We start from the raw sequence: 13,296 nt of genomic DNA on the forward strand, positions 1-13,296 counted from the left end.
TCTCAGGACACTACTTGTTCCTCAAGAAACAAGAGAGCTGGGGTGTATTACTTATAACCATAGAATCACAGAATATACGAGTTGAAAGGGATCCGTTGGGATCATCAAGTCAAACTGCTCACCCTGTGTAAGACACTCTAAGAATCACACCATGTGCCTGACGACATTGTATCTGAAGCTCTGATAATAGGGTAGGTTAGATGCATTTGAGGTGTATTTTCTCTGAAGTATGAACAATATGGGGAAAACAATTGCACCTAGAAATGCTGGCCTTCAAGAGACCGAAGTCTTCCTTCTTATTTCCATTGTGCATCGTGTAAAGAAATCCATAATGGAATTATTTTGGAATCAACCCTACTATTAACTAAAAAAGTTCTATTAATTTGACAACCCTACTATTAACAAAAAAAAATTCCATTAATTTGACATGAGAAAGGAAAGATTGTCTTAGGTTTCCTGTGTTAATGTGCTGGACTGGAGAGACTTATGTATGTGAAAAAACACAGCCCCAGGGCTGGAAGCAGCACACATTCCAGCTCACACTTCCTTTCCAATAAATGTGAATGTATTCAGTAGTGGGGTGGGATGGGGTGGGAAACCATGGAAACCTGTCTGGGAAACAGTGAACTAGTACAGCATTGCTGAAACAGATAACCAAGCTAAACCAACCATTGCACATCTAATGCTGAAAAGCAGCACAGCCACATCCACACTCCTTTCTCAGAAAAAGTGTCACACTGTTATTAGGATCTTGATCTGTCTTCACCTACTGAACTCAGTCAGATGCAAACCAGTACCTTCCTAGGAGTTTCTATGAAATACCACAGTTCATGTTTTCAGGAGATGTTCTCTATGTGTCTTCCTCTAGCTGTCTCGAATCTGCAGGATCTTGGTTTGTGGGACTTACCGATACTTACCTTTATCTTTTTTCTTAGTTTCCAACTTATATTTTGTATATATTCATTGCCGTTTTTAAGGTCTCAAATGTCCATTTGCAAATATTTTTTGTGGCTTTAATTAAGAATAAACCATGCACTGGTCATAAAGTAGTGTGATTAAGCAAAAAATAAAAGGCCCGTCAGAGACCTTCCTGACAAAAAAAGGACTGAGTATTCTGACTACTGTCAAAAGAAGAGATTTGTAGAATATCTATTGCTAAATGTATTGATTCTTGTGTAATAAGCATGATGTGTTCTAAATTATCATGCAAGGAGTCAGCACTGGTGGATGAGGGAAGAGCAACAGATATCCTCTGCCTAGAGTTGCACAAAGCACTTGACACTGTCCTGCATTATTACATCTTTGTCTCTAAAATAGTGAGGAATAGATTTGATGGTGTAGCGGGTTAACCCTGGCTGGGTGCCAGGTGCCCACTAAGTTGCCCTTTCCCTCTGGGACACAGGAGACAATAAGATGGAGAACAACCAGCAGGGTGAGATAAGGCAGTTTTATTCCAGTAAAGGAAAGAAATAAGCAGAGATCTGAGCATACATAGGCCTTTTTTTTTAAGAGAAAAAAAGTCAGTCTCTACTTCCCATCAGCAGCAATGCTCAGACACTTCCTGAGAAGCAGAGCTTCAGCATGCATAACAGTTCCTCCAGAAAGCAAACACTGAAAAGTCATGAATGCCCCCCCTGCCCCGCTTAGTCTCTACCTTAGCTTATACATCTGAGCTGTTGTCATATGACATGGAATATCCCTTTGGATAATTTGGGTCAGCTGGCCTGGCCTGGCCTGGCTGTGCAAAGCACAGCATTGTGACAGCTGTGAACTTCACCTTGGTCAGACCCAATACAGATGGACAGATCACTCCAAGTGTAAGGAGCGGCTGTATGGTCTCACTACAAAGGAAGCTTGACAGTCTTGAGAGGTGGGCCTGTGTGAACCTTATGAATTTCAACAAGGCCAAGCACAAGATCCTACCTATGGGTCAAGGAAATCCCAAGCACAATACAGGTTGAATGTAGAATGAATTAAAAGCTGTTCTGAGGAAAACATTAACACAATCCAGCAATGTGATATTGCAGCCCAGAACAAAGTGTGCCCTAGTGTGTCAGTATCAACGTGAACATGGCCAGAAGGGTGAGGAAGGAAATTCTTCCTCTAATCTGCTTTCATGAATACCCATCTTGAGTACTATGTGTAGCTATGGGAAGGCCAACATAAGAAGAAGGTGGAACCATGGGAGTCTAGAGGAGGCCATGAAGATGATCAGAGGGCTGGACTTCTGGATTTCTGCTCTGAAAGGGGGGGCTTCTGACTGAGGGGCTCTGGAGAGCTCTTAAAGCAGCTTCAAGTAATAAAGAGGGTCTGTGAGAGAACTGGAGAGGGATTTTTGCCAAGGGCTCTTAAAGATCATCTAATTCCACCTTCTCTGTTGTGGGTGGAGACACCATTCACTTGTTCAGACTGCTCAGAACAAGCAGTCTGAATTTAACCTGACCTGAATGATTCCACAGCTGGGGCACCTGCAACCCCTCTGGGCAACCTCTTCCAGTGCCTCACCACCCTCATTGTAAAAAATTTATCCCAATATTTAATCTAAATTCAATCTCTTTCATCTTGAAGCCATTACCTCTTGTCCTGTCACTTCAGTATAAATAGTCTCTCTCCATTGTTGTACAGACTTCCTTTCAGTACTGGAAGGCCGCAATAGGTTGTACCTGAAGTCTCTTTTCCAGGATGAACATGCCTTACTCTCTTAGTCTTTGTTCTTAGGAGACATGCTCCATCTCTCTAATCACCTTGGTGGCCTCATCTGGACTCACTCCCTATTGGAGAGTTGTCTTCCTATGCTGGGAATGCCAGAGCTGGGTACAATATTCTGGGTGAGGTCTCATGAGAGTGAGTTAACATGTCAGAGTCCACTCCCTTAAACCTGCAGGCCACACTACTCTACTTTCAGCCTAGGACACATTTGGCTTTCTGGGCTGCAAGGGCACATTGCCAGCCTCCACTCACCAGTATCCCCAAGCCCTTCTAGTCAGGGCTGCTCTCCATCTCTTCATTCTCCAGCCTGTGTTGATATCTGCTGTTGATATCTGCAACCCTGCACTTGGTGCAGCACACTGCACTTGGTCTTATTAATCTTCATTATCTTCTCATGGGCCACTTCTCAAGCTTGTCAAGGTCCCTCTGAACACCTTTCAGGAATGTCAAGTGCACCTCACAGCTTGGTGTTATATGCAAATTTGATGAGAGTGCACTCAATCCCTCTGTCAATGTCATTAATAAAGATGTTAAACAGTACCGGTCCGAGTATGCAGTCCTGATCCGCTTGTCACTGATCAAGATTCTGAGCTGTTTGTTAATCACTACTTCCTGGATGTGATCATCCAACAGATTTCTTATCTAATAGTCCACTCATCAAATCCATTTCTCTTCAATTTAAACAAACCAATGTTGTGGGGGCCTGTGAAAAAGACTTTACAGGAATACAAATAAATGAAATCTGTAGCAATTCCTTTGTCCACTGATGTAGTCACTCCATGCAAGACAACAATAACATGAAGCCATAAGCCAATGCTACTTGTATAAAAGCAACAAAAGCATTCAAGACATGTTAGGTCCATGGATATTTGCTATCCATTAGCAAATATTAAAAAATATTTTAACACTGTACATGAAAACAGGCTCACCTCATGTTTGCAGACAAAATGCTATTAGAAAATGAAATTTTAGGCATGTTTTCTTCATAAATTCCTTGTGTAAACATTTTTAAATTTTAACAAAGACTGAAGTGGGGTTTTTTTTGCCTCTGGATTTTAGTAAATCATAGAGAAGATGTTTATATTCCTAAAGTGGGTTGACCCAGCCTGTGGTCACCACAATTTTCTTCACTTCTAATCACAAAATCCAACTCTACAAGTACCTTTTTCTATACATGCTTCAGCTACAAACAGCAATAGCTCTTGGCACCAAAAACCTGTTCCTGTTTTAACCCTGCTTTAATAAAATTAATAGAAATGCTTCAGCCTAGAGAGGTTGAGCACATTACACACTTTGCCTTTCTTTGTTCTTTCAGGGTAAGTTTTCTGCACCACCCAAAGCAGATACTTTTCTGTTTATCATGGGGGAAAGTCTTCACCTGAGCTTACTCTGACAAGTCCAGTGACCATGGCTCAGCAGAATACATGATAAGATATAGTTTTCTCTGTGCTGATGAGACAGGAGATATTACTGATGAAGATATGTTCATATTGAGAGGTTAAGACTCAAAATTTATCATACATACAGATAAAAACATAAGACAAAGAATTGGCATACATCTGAGTATCTAATATATGACTCTGAGTCTGTTTCGGGACCTCTGCAACCAGTAAGTAAAGCTTCTGTTTCCATATCATCTCTGGTCCTGCTTGGTTGGATACCTGTGCAGAGCTTGCATTTGAATGAGCTCCTACAGAGAGCTTGAAAAGAGTTATGTAAGAGACTGAGTGGTTGTTTTCTAAGCAACACTCAACAAGACATCACACATGACTACATCTAGTTCAAGACTCAGCTACAAGAGAGGAAAGTGAAGACATGCTTCCATGTTGCATTTTCAAAATCACAAATAAAAATACCAGTTCTGCAGCTATTGTCTTCACTGATATGTTGTACCCGTTCTATTCAACATCTTTGCTTCAACAGACATATGTATATGGACTCACACATTGCAATTTTGGATCAAACTAATGAGTGAAATCTTGACATTGCCATTGTAAAGAACTGTATAACACAGTAACAAACTCCTTAAGATGCATAGAAGTGTCTTAATTACTTTACTTTCAAAGGCATATATTCGTTTAAAAAACCAAACACAAATTCCTGCAGCACCTATTGAAAGTTAAGAACCATAAAACCTAAATGTTCTGTATCAGATGACTTCTGGAGAGGGGAACATGCAAAGGTGCTCACAGCAGTGAGGTGTTTCCAAGAGACATTACAGCTCTATCACAGGAAAGGACCAGTGTCTGCTCCCAGTCAAACACCAGGCTTCTGCCAAGAGAGCAGTGGAATGATGTCATGGATTGCCCATATGCTGGTTCAAAACCATGTATGCATCAAAACCTGTAATTTGGTCAGCTCTAGTACATGAAATCAGAGTAGCTTCTTCCCAGCTGACCTTGAACGAATTGTAGATTCAGCTTCTATTACCATCCTATTTCTGTGAATGGCTCATATGACATATTGCCTAAGGGCTAGTGTTTGTAAACCATGCTGTCCCAGCAGAGAAAAATAGTCAAATATAGATGGAATTACACTTTTTCAGGAAATATTTTCAAAATTTCTATTACATTCATTGGACAAAGAGTACATGGAGAAAGCTACTTGACAAGAGTGATTAATTTTAAATTTCATTTAATTCTCAAACTTCATTTTGCACTAATGGAATACCTTTAAGACCTCACAACTAGTCCTTCTGTACAGGATCAAACTGAGTTCTACATGAATATGTGTATAGAGGAAATACTGTTATCTTCAGTTATTCTTATCTTACTGTTCCCAGAAACATTGTTTCTTAAATCAGATACACTTCTATACCTTAAAAGTCTTGATGTATCTAAAGGAGTTACCATTCCTCGTGATCAAACATACATCCTATTCCTAAACTGGTGTAAATGAGAGTAACTACACTGACATCTCAAATGTAGCCCACACAATGTTGTTCATAACAACCTCTAATAAGATTGCTGTCATATGAATTATTCTTCTGTAATATACACAATAACAGGTTTGTCATAGTTCCATTTATAAATGTAGCCCATAAAGTAATTGGAAAATGCCATGTCCTGAACATAGTAAAAAACTTATCAAAACTGACCAGCACAATCTACAGATAATTAACTTGAAGGGATGGTTGGCTACAATCATTTAATTGTCAAACACTAAATACTAATCAATCAAAAGGTTATAAAATGTGATTACTGAACACAATTAAGGAATGTTAGAATACTATTTCCATGCAGACATACTATATCTCTGTGGTATATCTCATACTGGCTGTGAACTTGCACAGTGCTGCAGTTCTAGTGACAGCAGCAACATGTGGGTGATTACATCCTTTAAACCAAGCTGTATGGAATAGTATCAATTCTCTAACCATCATCATAAATGTTCACACTTTTGTCTTTCACAACAGAAAGTGAAAAGCTATTATATTCTAAGGCTATGAAAAAAATAATACTAATTCAGTTAACTTGTGTCTGAAGCCATATTTTAGAGTAAAGATGCAAAAAGTTTTAAGTTTTCATTTCATATTAATAAAAAAATGCCTACAGGAGATGTGCTACTTTGAATAAGCTTGTACTAAGAAAAGCAATTTTAACTATGCTGTCTGTGGTGACTATAAAAGTTTTTCACCTAGTAAAACCTACAGATTGCCAACTATTAAATGCTCTTAGTAACTGTGGGTAATGCAAAACCTTTTTTTTAAAGCATTTTATTTTATTTTATTTTATTTTATTTAAATCTCTAATTTATGTACTGGATTTTCCCTTTTGATATTTTGCTGAAGTTATGGCATATATAATGAAGTGAAAAAGTGAAGAAAATAAAAGAGAAATAAAGGAAAAAATGTGTGATAAAGAAGAGTTAGAGAAGCTGGAGAAGAATAAGAACAAAGTGGAAATGCATCTTCTAATGTAGGGCTAAGAACAAAATAGTGGGAAATTTATGAAAAATTAGTTTAAAAGTGAGGTTTGCTAGTACAAATAAAAAGAAACACTAGAAAAGATGAAGAAACAGTTCAGAAAAACAAAAAATTAAGAACAGATGAAAGAAGGTCTTGTAATAAAAGAAAGATGAGTCTAAGAAATTTTGAAAAAAAGTGGAGCATTTGTTTCTAACTTAGACACTCTTCTCCTCTGTCTGTCTTCATGCATCTCCAATTTTCAGTTGAATTATAAGAGGTAGAAATGTTAAAATTACTTTTCCAAATCAACACTGAGATTTTTGCATCCATCGGAAAGCAAACTTCAGTGTGATACTTTATAGCAAATCCTGAAGTTAAACAAGCCCTACAGCACTGGCAACCCTATTTCAAGGCTCTGCTGGAGCCTGAGTCACCATTTTAGAGCATCCTACACCACAATGATGAGCATTTCATACCCATGATTCATCTCCCTCCTTACTGCCTTCTCACTATACTTTCATCCATGAACAGAGTTCTTTTGCAGCTTTCATAATCTTCTGTTACTCAAAGGGTTCTGTCTGAGAAATTCTCCGATCCAGAGTTCAGGTAACAGCTGATTCCACAAAGTGTGTGAGAGATTAACCTCAGCAGAGATCAGATGTCTTTGTGTCTTCCAATTATTTAATAAGCCTTTTTCGTGTTTCTGTTCTATTCTTGCATTTTTTAGATATGAATCATAAATCTACAGTGCCTTTCCAGGAAAGCCATATACAATGCCAGGAAGAAGCTCTCATTCCTCAAAGATCTTCAGAAATTTGCCTTGGAGCTACCTCAGACTTCTGCAGTGCCACATGGTCAAAGGTCTGCTGCCACCCATATATTTTCCATATTTGTTTTGTCAACATCAAAATTTCAATTTCTAGACCTTTTGTTGTCATCTTTATATTGAAATATTTCTTCTAGTTTTTTCTTATTTCCTCTCCATCAACAGATCAGTTTTCACCATTTTTACCTCCTTCCAAGATAATATTTGGCTTGGTATTGTCAGTATATCATCTCTTTCCTCTCCTACTGAGTATCTTTTAAAACATGATTTCTTCTCCTCACCCTGAGAAATTTCAGTGCAATATGAAAGTGATGAAATGGCTAACCAGTTTTAGGGTATAATTTTCTTTAATTAAGATGTTTTATGCAAATTGAAATTTTCTTGCCAATTCTGGATTATTTGAATACTCTCTTTCTCAATTATTATTTCTCAATGGAGATAAAAATTCCATAGAATTATTCCTAGGTCTGACCTTATAGGACTGGGTTTTACAGGACCTCTTTTCTATACTGCTACTCTTTTGGCCTACAACCAATTAAGATTATTCTGCTTTGCCCTACCTGTGGACTTCTTTCCCTTCCCCTTTTCTTTTCTCTTTTCTTTTCTTTTCTTTTCTTTTCTTTTCTTTTCTTTTCTTTTCTTTTCTTTTCTTTTCTTTTCTTTTCTTTTCTTTTCTTTTCTTTTCTTTTCTTTTCTTTTCTTTTTCTTTTTCTTTTTCCCTTCCCCTTCCCCCCTCCCTTCCCGTTCTCTTTGTATTTCTCTTTCTTTTCCCATTCCCTTCACTTTCCTCTGTTTTTTTCATCTCCCTATCCCTTAAAATCAAGCTTGGTTAAAAAGCAGGGGGATCACATGGGAAAAAAACATTTTAAAATCTCCACAATTGTTTTTTTATTTCTTCAATCACAATTTCAGATCATTTTTGAACCTATCATGGTCATGACATCAGAGGATGTGCTGCTCTAATTATATACTTAGACATAGGTTTTCAAGAAGGGTATTAAGTATAATAAATTTTTTTTAGAATATCTCCCTCCCAAATGAGCCTTCGAAATTATGAGAAGAGAGATAAAACTCTTTTTCTTCACAGGACAAGAACTTTACTCGTATCACACTTGCCCCTTGCCCTTTTTGTATTTCTCCCATAGCCAGCAGTAGGTGTTAACCTGTTTTGAAACCTTGTTATAATTGGGGAATAAGAAAACACATTTTTTTATTTGGAAGTAAAAGAGAGGTCAGCTTTATTTTCTGATGTAGGAAACCCTTAGGGCTTTCTTTTCAAGTAGCAAAATGTGTGAGTGGAAGGAGGGCTCAGTGATCACAACGTTTAAACCACAGCAGATGAAATCTATCGTCTCCCACACACAATTCTTACTTTAGGTAAAAAAAGTGTGACTGTTGTTATTACTTACAGATACAGACAGCATCTGCTGTTCTGAAGGGTGAAAAAGTCCCACACCTTTGCGGTAGTGGAGATGAATGTCCTGGTCTGGCACTCAGACCAATAAAACATTGAGGTTTTAATTGCCAATAAAGCTTTTCTGCAAACATGAAGGTCATTTAAATAAATTCTATTTCCAGCCACGCTGCAGCTCTCATGACGGAGGGAAATCACCTTAGTCAAAGAATGGCTGTTTCTCAGATAGTTTGCCAACCCAGGAGGCAGGGGCTTCTGCTTCTGGAAATGGACATCCAGAAATGCTTCTTGATCAGGACATCCAGGACAGTCTGAGTGCCCAATAAAATTTTTTCTCCACCTTGCACAGTGAATCAGACAAGCATCTCTACTCAAACATTTTGAAGTCATAAACAGGAAACAGAAAGAACCCAAAGAGTTCTTGTCAACTAAAGCTCTCTGCTGCTGAACAGTAGAGACAGTAAACTTTTCTTTAATTCCTTCATACAAATTCCTCTTATATATGTGTTTGCAAATACAGGGGTTTTCCTAACTACATTTCAGACTTCTTTAAAATTGAATTGCTATATTCCTCCATTGAGTATCCTTCTCATTTAATACTTTTTTTTTAAATAAATCATGCTGCCATAATTTCTTCGGTAACATCAGTAAGAAGTTGTCAGTGAAAACACGGATCCTGGTCTTATGGGAACCAATGGAAAGTGCCTCATAGACTTCTGGGCAGTAGGATTAGGTTTTAAACAGCTAATACATGACCAAAGATGTAGAATAAAAAGGTTTCATCAATTTATAAAAGAGGCTTCTTTGAGAAAATCCTTTTAAAATACAGGCTTGGAACTAGGAAAATTAGGGCCACTAAGTTCACAAAAATGTTAGGCCTGGCTTTTTCATATAACTTATCCTCTGTAGGCTAGTACTTATGTATTGTTGATTTGAGCTGAAGAAATTTTCCTCCTGAAATATTGTTGACTAAGATATTTTACAAAATGTGAAAATGTAGAGGTGGCATCTGAATTTCTAAAAACTTCTTAACTTTGGGCAGATTTAGAAGTGTAAAGATGTTTTAAAAGAGTAAATTTATTGGTTTCATAACATTTCAGGAAAATCTTTGTAGAATTAACTCCATATATCTTAGGAAAACAGACTAATGTCTTCTGCTTGTTCTGATAGCCTCCCTTTAATTTCTTCCTCTTGCCTCTCAATTTGTGCTTTTTTCAAATCTTTTTCTCCCTTATTTTTTCTCTTAATGGAGACTTTTCTTTATTCCCACATCTGCTGTTTAGCCAGGGCATGACACCTCTTTTTACCCTCCGCACATGCAGTCCAGTAAAAATGTGTCAGATTGCAGAGTTCAAGTGTTCTAAAATGTGAAGCAAAACAGCTGCACCTAATCACTTGCATAAGGAAGGGCTTTGGAGCTTCAGTTTCAGCTCCCATCTGCCTGGAATCCCATATTCCGTGTGTCCAGATTGAGTGATAGGCAATGTCAGAGGTCATTGATATATGGACATCATATTCAGAGCCCGTGGAGGAGACCCTTATTTAACTGCTGCAGCATGTTTTTTAATTTGATATGACTTCTGGGCATTTTAAGTGTTTCTCCTACAGGGAGAAGCACAGCATCTTTAGCAGTCATTTATTAAGCTAGAGATAATTCAAATTATGGAATGGAATGGGTGTTTTATGCATCATTTACCTATACAAGTCACAGAGAATGTCAGGCATACAGCTGCTTGCAGAGACTGAGTCCATTGCCTTTTTTTGTTTAATCCACCCTGAATGTTGCCCCATGAGGATTGCATTTCCTTTAAGTGTGCTGCACATTTCACTTAAAAGGCCTTCTTGGGCCTGACTGTCTGACTGTCTGACTTTTTACCTTGATGCATCTTGGGCAAATCAAGTTTGCAAAGAGTAAGTCTGAGTAAAATGATGCAGCACACTATACGATCATTGCATAAGGTCCTGCTTATCTGATCAACCAGATTGTCTCACCTAATGAATTAGCAGTCTGGGTGTGAAAAAACAATTTTCTCCTGGAGATGTATAACACACAGAAGAATTCACCAACATTCTGATTCACAAAAAAAGTTTGAAAAGTAAAATTAAGGAAAATAATGAAAAGACGTTTCTCCTACAGTGCATACCTGGCTTTCAAGATCTTGTTGTTCAAGATGACAATTTGAAAAGTATGTGGAGACAAAAGGTGACACTTAATATTAGAATAATAAGAAATTGTGACAGATGAGGTTTCAAAAAAATATAATTGCCAAAGGACAATATAGAATACATATAATTGCCAAAGGACAATTATAGGTATTCTATTAAGCATTGTAAATGTATTTATTTATTTAGATGTGCTATATTTCTGCTGAATGTTTTGATTTAACCTTTGCTCCAATATTTTCCCAAACTGATCTTTGTGATTAGTGGCACTTTGCAATGTGAACAGTGCAGAAGGCAATACTAGACATTCAGGGCTTCCAAACCAAGCACAAATGTAAGCATCAGTTAGTACTTGCCATTCTATCCATCTACAGTTAAGTGCATGAAAAATTATCCCCATCGATATTTATTGGCCTAATTTCAAACAAACAGTTCCATGTTTACAGGCAATAGTCCTATTAAAATGCTGTTACTTTTCAAGCATAGAGGCTGAAATAGGCTACAGAGTTACTGAAAATGAGTAGAAGGGCACTTCCCTAAGGTAAATCCACTCAGTAGCCTCTGAATTATGAAATTAGATTTTTTTTCCATGGTTTTCTTTGATGGATTTAATCTGGGCAATCCTCTCAATTCATCTCTAAAATGTGCCTTTTTCAATTTTTTTTTCTGGAGTTCATTGCAAAAAAAGCCTCAATTGCCCTATTCTCTGATTGGTCATTGTGGAATCAGAAAGGAACATAGCACTGAGGAGGGCTTATTTATTTGATTTCTTCTCAATTTAGTTCCTTAAAAAAAATGTTTATTTCCTTCCTCTGTTTTAAAATTCAGAACCTGCCCTGGTTTTGTGTCCTCCTCTATAAAGAATAAATTGCCATTACAGTCCATGACAGAAGACATTGATTTTAGCCCCCCAAAAGAAATAGGTTTGCCACTGTAAGAACACATGAATTCAGAATTATCATTTTCCAAGAGATTTCTCCTATTAAACCTGTGTGATACTGTTAATTTCTAAAATCATATATTTTAAAGTAAATATCTGGCTGCCAAATATGTGTGTGTGTATATATATATACATATGTGTATAAATATAAGTTTAAGTACCAGAGTGAAGAAATTACTTCGGAACATGCAGGGAGTAAAAGCAGTGGAAACAAAAGCTTCCTTTTTATTCACAGGCAAAATACAGTATATTGCAGCTGTACTGCAGGCTAAGATCATATTAGCCTCTTTATGACCTCAGTTTTGCCCTTAAACAAAGTTTCTTGCACCATTTAAAAGAAGGTATTATTTTCCTTTCTAACCTGACTTCTCATGAGGTTCTTTTGAATGCAATATTTAGTTGGCCTCATGGAAATAAGCTAAATACCTGAGTCTGATATTACGGATTTCTCCATTTATGGGAAAATAAGGCCATCTTATATGAAGTCCATGCAATGACTTTTCTTGCAATTACAAAGCCAGAAGCTGGTGCTTGACTGTTCCACAGTATGTTTCCAGATGATAAAACTAAACTATCTGCTTTCAAATTAGAATGCAAATCCTAGCTACAAATGAGTTACTTAGAGAGTCCTACAGAAGCCAGTCAAGAACATGGTTCACATTGCTAGTGTTTTAGGATTCCTCTAAAATTCCTTGTGTTCATCAATCTGAGTAACTCTCTAATCTTGGCATGGTAACAAACATACTAAGATAGGAATATTCTCCATTTTGTAATATAATGGAGAATAAATCGCTTTCCAAGTTTCTTGGTAAAGCTGACCCTATTCAGATGCCAGGCTAGGTAATGGCTGTCTCATAAAATTGACTGAATTTTTTTTCTCATTGTATACAGAGTGTTGAACACTCAGAAGTCCAAACTGCTTAGGAATTTGAAGAATGAGAATTTATTTCTCAAAGAAAGTAAGCGAAAGTATAATTAAAATACTTAACAGTCTATCTTCATGGTCTGTTCAAAGGTAAGAAAACATGTCAGCAAGTTAGGTTTGGGATTTCTTTGTAGAGTGTGCAGATAGATCCAAAAAGGAAGTTCACATACAGTTTTGGATTTGAGGGTTAGGCACCAGGTAGCTGAAGTCTAAATGCTGCACTTGAGTGATCATTAAGTACCAAAATACCTTTTGATCTTGACCTTTCCTCACACAAAGATAAAAGTTGTGCTATGACAACAACATTAACTGCTGTATTACTAACAACTGTATTAAACTTCAGTTTGGACCTACTTCATGCACATGCAGTCTTACTTTTTTATTTCTTCTTGTGCAGAGATTTTTTCATTTG

General features: G+C 37.2%; 1 long non-coding RNA gene across 1 annotated transcript in view; it reads right to left on the bottom strand.

The window, feature by feature from the left end:
• Positions 1–2,218: 2,218 nt before the first annotated feature.
• Positions 2,219–13,296, bottom strand: part of LOC143691998 (uncharacterized) — a 32,524-nt gene continuing 21,446 nt past the window's right edge. The window contains exon 3 of the long non-coding RNA XR_013179843.1: positions 2,219–3,424. This is a non-coding gene — a long non-coding RNA (uncharacterized LOC143691998). The remainder of the gene's footprint in view (positions 3,425–13,296) is intronic.

This window comes from Agelaius phoeniceus, chromosome Z (genome assembly GCF_051311805.1).
Source record: "Agelaius phoeniceus isolate bAgePho1 chromosome Z, bAgePho1.hap1, whole genome shotgun sequence".
NCBI lineage: Eukaryota > Metazoa > Chordata > Aves > Passeriformes > Icteridae > Agelaius > Agelaius phoeniceus.